Source organism: Triturus cristatus, chromosome 3_2, assembly GCF_964204655.1.
Source record: "Triturus cristatus chromosome 3_2, aTriCri1.1, whole genome shotgun sequence".
Classification (NCBI taxonomy): Eukaryota; Metazoa; Chordata; class Amphibia; order Caudata; family Salamandridae; genus Triturus; species Triturus cristatus.
Window position 1 is genome coordinate 88,796,376 of NC_140584.1, and position 6,000 is coordinate 88,802,375.

General features: G+C 43.0%; 1 protein-coding gene across 2 annotated transcripts in view; it reads right to left on the reverse strand.

The window, feature by feature from the left end:
- The window catches only part of LOC146856857 (CD63 antigen-like), a 52,569-nt gene that overhangs the window by 32,211 nt on the left and 14,358 nt on the right, over positions 1-6,000 (reverse strand). The gene's annotated exons all lie outside the window — the stretch shown is intronic.

Sequence of the window (6,000 nt, forward strand, 5' to 3'; positions counted from 1 at the left end):
AAAGACTCCATTCCCAAAACCTGGAGCTGCAGCAGGTCTGTAAAATCAAGACACAGCTGTCCAAGAGCTTCGCAAAACTCTTGGAAAAGAGAAGTCACCTAAAGCAGCCTTCAGAAGTGATTGCTGCAGTCCTGCACTATCACCAGTCAACAATGAAGCAAACCCTCTTGCCCAGATGCTTTGGGTTTCAACTGGGCCTTTCGGTGTGTAGTGCTAGAGGCACTCTTGTGGTTTGACACCCAGTGATGACCTTGGACTACCATCATTTTAACTGACTTTAGTGTGTTATTTTATCCTAGCCTGGATATACGAGACAGTCCTGCATATGCCTTGCTGCTCTTCTTTATTGTAATCTTGCTGTCTTTCAGTGGGAGCTGTCACGGAGTAGAACAGCCCTGCCAAGAGCAGAGCGTGTCGGATGTGCATTTGAAAGCATGAAAGGGAGAGATAGTTGTAATGTACTTTTTGGTCTCGAAGTGCAGTGATACACACATGTGCTCGGTGTTGTACATTAATGAGAATTATGAAGTGCTTAGTATTGGCTTTGACATGGCCCCATGTCATCCTTTTTTCCTGGCTTTGTCTTGCTTCCGCTTTTCTGCGTGCACAGCAGCGCTTGCAAGTTGTTTGGGTTATGAGAATTATGAAGTACTTACTATTGGCTTTGACACGGACTCATGCCATTCTTTTTTCCTGGCTTTGCCTTGCTTCAGCTTTTCTGCGTGCACAGCAGTGCTTGCAAGTTGGTTGGGTTTTTCACTTTCAAGGTATTTCTGTTTTTGTGAGGGATTGTTAATGGACTCTGAAAGGCTTTTGTGAGCTTTGTCAAGATAGAGGCTGGAACATGTGAGATTTGAAGAAGGGGACGTGAGAGCTCCTTTCTACCGTGGGAATGCTTGCTTGGAACCTGGACAGTTCTGGTAAGATTCCTGTGGCCCGAGGGGAGGTCTTTCTCGAACCTTCTAGTGTGTTTATAGCGGAGGGTTGTGGACTTAGAAACCAGGAGTTTGGAATCCGAGTGAGGACGGACGCATCTATCTCGGAGTGTGAACCCTGGTTGCTGAGGCTCTCCATCACGGCTGTTTACTTCCCCAGTCTGAGATGCGGTGTTTTGCACCAGGTGATGTATTGAGTTTTGGTTATTACCATTGTGATGTGAGCCAGTGGCTGTGATCATTTGATGTGTGAGTGAGAGTGTTTTCTTTGTGATGTGTGAGTGAGAAAGTGCACCTCCAAAGTACTCATTTGATGTTTAATGAAAATCGAGAACAGTTTTTTAAAATGTCTTTTAGCTGTTCCAGACAGCACCGCTACGTATGTTTGTCACGCCGAACTGGGACTACCATATGTGTCCGACTTAATAAAAATACAGCCATTACTATTGTGGCATAAAGTCTGGAATGGTATTTCCACCAGTCTCAACCGGGATGTGATAAACGACTGTCTGAATTTACAAGGGGTTTTACGTATTCCCTGGTTGGTGTAAGTCAAAAAAAGCCTGTATGACATGGGTCATCCTGAGTTTTTTGATAAACCGGACCGTTTGACTTCAATTACGAGGAAGGAGTTAAAGTTCCCATGATTTAGTCATCTGGAGATGCTTAGATTTTCCTCTAACATTATGAAATCAACGGTCAGTGCTAATCAATTGATCCAGACCGAACCAGGGTTACAACCTTATTTGTCTTTTAATTTGAGTATATACGCTAGGGTGCTTTTGACGCGTTTGCGTCTAGACAATTTTCATAACATAATTTCATTCCCCCAAATTAATGATTGGTCACATCTTTTGTGCCCATGCCCGTGCGACGACATCCCCCCCACAGTCGATACATGTCATATTTTTCTGTAAGTTTTACATCATAATCAGGAAGAGATGAATCATACCCATTTTAAAATCACAAGGTCTGAGACAGTGTAGACCTGCATTCATTAAACTGCAATATTTGGATGATGAAATCAGTACTGGCCATATAGCTTTATTTTTAAAAGGGGTGGTTAAATCTAGGAACTCTATGTAATCAGCGTCCAGCGTAACGGATTCTCGATTTTATTCACGTTAGGGATGTTTAAAGAAATCTGTATTGTATTTTTAATGTTCTTACATGGATTGATACATCATGTTTTTAAGTCTTTGTTTTTATGATGTGCTTTTAGGATTTAATTGTTTTTAAAATCGAATAAAGCGTATTTTGATTTGATGTATATAGATATAGCTTTCTGATCTCTTGCAGGACGGCCAGTATATTTGCTTGAGTCTTCTCATATTATTTGCTGCTTGTTTCATCAGTATTATTCATGCATTAGATTTACCAAGTGTGTTATTATTGCTTGCATGTATATATATATATATATATATATATATATATATATATATATATATATATATATATATACACACACTATATGTACTTACCTAATGTGCTCTAATCTCCACCACACGCACCTGGTCGCTGAGCCTATCAGAGCAAAGCCGGCACCTTTTTGAATTGGATTCCGGCGGCACTTTTCAGTCGGGAAAAGGCATCTGACGAAGGAATAACTCCGAAATGCATCATGCCATTTCCAATAAATCTGCTGGTTGAAAACGATCCTGTGTGTGTGCCCGGTTCTTCATGTTGCGTGAGGGGCCTTTGGACTGGATATATATATATATATATATATATATATATATATATATATATATATATATATATATATATATATATATATTCACTGAAAAAACCATAGGTTTCAGACATGTTATAGTTAGCGGAAATTTTACTGATAAAAAACCAATGAAATTCCCCCGTTATAGTTAGTGCAGGCAACTATAACTCACGCGACCGCAATCCTCTGCTGATGCTAATACTGTATTTAGACACTTATTTGCCCATGTCTTCTTCCATAGATTTTTAGCTATACATATATTACAAATATTTTTTTTTCATAAAGACACATATGTCATCAGCAGAAGATTGCGGTCGCGTGAGTTATAGTTGCCTGCACTAACTATAACGGGGGAATTTCATTGGTTTTTTATCAGTAAAATTTCCGCTAACTATAACATGTGTGAAACCTATGGTTTTTTCAGTGAATTTGCAAGGTTTTTTTAAATGCTAATTCCTAACTATAACGTGTGTGAAACCTATGGTTTTTTCAGTGAATTTGTACGTTTTTTTAAATGCTAAGTTACTTTACGCCATTCGTGGCGTGCGCGCCCACTTAACGCAGTTCGTTCCGTGCGCGCACGGTGCGCTTTGCGCACCGCGCGCCCACTTTACGCAGTTAGTGCCGTGCACGCACGGTGGGCACGCACGGTGGGCACGCGGTGCGCTACGCACACCGCGTGCCCATGTTACGCTAGATGGGCCATGTACGCACGATGCGCTTCGCGCACCGTGCGCACATGGAGGACATATGATGCACTTAGTTTTGAAAGGTAATATTTTAATTTTTCGTATATGTTATAAGCCATGCACAAATGGTGCCCTTCGGGCACCATTTGCACACGGGGTGGAGAGAGTGTGGATAATTTTTTTTTTTTATTATTATTATTTTTTTTAATTTTAGTTTATCTCAGCTCTAATAAGCCATGCACAATTGGTGCCCTTCGGGTACTAATTACACACGGGGTGGGGAGAGTGTGGATAATTTTTTTTTTTTTAAATAATTTTTTACCGTACGCGTACGGTAAGCGTAATCGGCGAAATTACCGAAAAAATAAAAATTCCGTTTTTGGCCTTGGGGGATCTTTGGGGACTCCCTCAACATGGATATGTGTGTGGGAGCTGTCTAAACAGCCCCTTTACATGTTTTTGTGCTTTATATTTTAAACATCACTCTCAGTGCGAGAGAGAAAATGGCGGCCGCCGCTTCCTGGTTTCGGCCGATTCGAATGTTTACTAAGATCTAAGAGCCAATCAGAATCGCGCTCGCGCACGCCACCGTACGCGTACGGTAAGCGTACCGTAAGCGCACCGTAAGCTGGCTCAGATATATATATTGATTTAAAGGCTATTTTCTCAGAATCTACTGAACAGATTTACACCAAACCTACAAAAGGCACTTCCTTGACCTGAGGACTACCTCTCTGCCAAATTTCTAGTAATTCTGTTCAGCCGTTCGGGCTGTAGCCCTGTCTAAAGGTCCTATGGAAAAATGCATGGGAAAAACGCGTTTTGGGACCCCCCTTTTATCTCAGCCCCCGCTTGACGAATCCCCCCCGAGACTTTCAGGGTAGGAGCGGAGCGTAGCGCCCCACCTATTTTGAAAAATTCGCGAGGATTCGTCGACCGGCGCCAAAGTTATTCAAAATAGAATGTTGCGGATTTCCTATGGAAACGTGGTCCTAACTATAACTACCTACTGGCGACCGCCAGTAGGTAATATATATATTTGAATCTTTTGCATTTGACATCTGGGAAAGCTTTTGAGAGCGTTGTGTAAAATAAAGCCCCAAGCCTTATTCTAAAAGAGAGAGTACTTGCATTTTGTAAAATAAAACCCTTTTCTAAAGGTGTTGTTTGTTTTGTGTTAAAGTCTTTGACTGCGCCAGTTGCTGGGCTATCGTGTGGAAGATTCTGTATTATCTGATAGGCGCAATCAAGACACTGTGTCACATCCAAAAATGCACATATAATTGCTGGATAAAGGACAAAAATGATCACTAAAATACTTATGCTAAGCTGTCTGTATTATGATAATACAGACGAGTGAATCGATTGGCAGATAAATTGTGCTGCAAGAGCAAAATTAATGCACAGTTGTAGGGCCTTGTAGTTTTGCAGTGAAACAATTGGAACTATAACTCCATATCCTTTACGGGTGACCACAGCGCAAATACAGCACCTGCTACTTTAGGATGACTGGTCCTTGTGCTGAATAGTGCCCTGTATAATAAAAAATAATGATGGAGATGGCTCAGACGCATTGCATTGGAGAGTTCTACATCTGATGACTCAGAGTCAAAAATGTTCATATCCCGCTGTGACCTTACATGTGTCATTGCAAGTCTGTTCCCTTCAAATATAGTGACTCTGTTCTGTTTAGTTTTAATAGAACCAAGACACTGCATTCAAAGGGAACAGACGGGCAACGAGACGTGTTCTAGACTGGAGCCGCCTCAGTCCCTAGGTATCCTAAAAACCACAGCAGGGATTTATTATTTGTACCTCGGAAATGATACTCCAATTTGAAACCCTTTGTGTTCCTGTGCTGAATGTCTGAGGTGACGCTCCGTTTTATGATCAACCCCTTACCCTAGAACTTCATTTCAGATGGGACTGCAGTGCTACCTTCATCTGACTCGCCCTCGGGGCACAGAGGTACGCTCCTGAAACAGAAATACATGTCGGCATGTTTTGTTCACAATACGCATGACCCCTCCATGCCTGCTGTCTGAACTGTGGTTCTTTCAGACAAATCTGGGCCACTCTCTATGTCTGTGCCCCCAAGTGCATGAGCGCACGCAGTATGTGGTCCTGCCTTTTTCAAGCAAAATTAGCAAGGTTCACTTACAAGACATAGAAAACAGGTCAGGATGCGTGTCACGGGAGGGGCTTACCTTCAGTTCAGCAGTCCAGTCCCTTGTTTAGTTCGGCAGTCCAGTCCCTTGTTGGCCCTCCTCGCAGGAAGCAGCTGCAGGCTGCCTCCCACCCCTCCCCTAAGCCAATCACAATGCTGAAAAGGCGCATTGTGATTGGCTAGGACGTAGTCCGCACAGGCCGCTATGGGGAGACTATTTTCTCCATGTCGGCTGCATGCAGCCTACTTGGAGAAAACGGGGGACTGAAGGACTGGTTTGGTTGTCCCTGGGGCCGACCAAGCAGACAGCGCCCACGACATTGGGCTAGCCACTCCTCGTGGACCCGCCCGCCTGCCCACCCCCAACCAAACCCTTCTTCTGCTTTCTCGCAGTGCGAGAAGCCGAAACATAAAATGGTATTTCTACAGCCCACGTGGAGGAGCAGCTGCTGTAACTGTCCTCATGCTTTGGTTCAGTGGGTTGCACTTCACTGT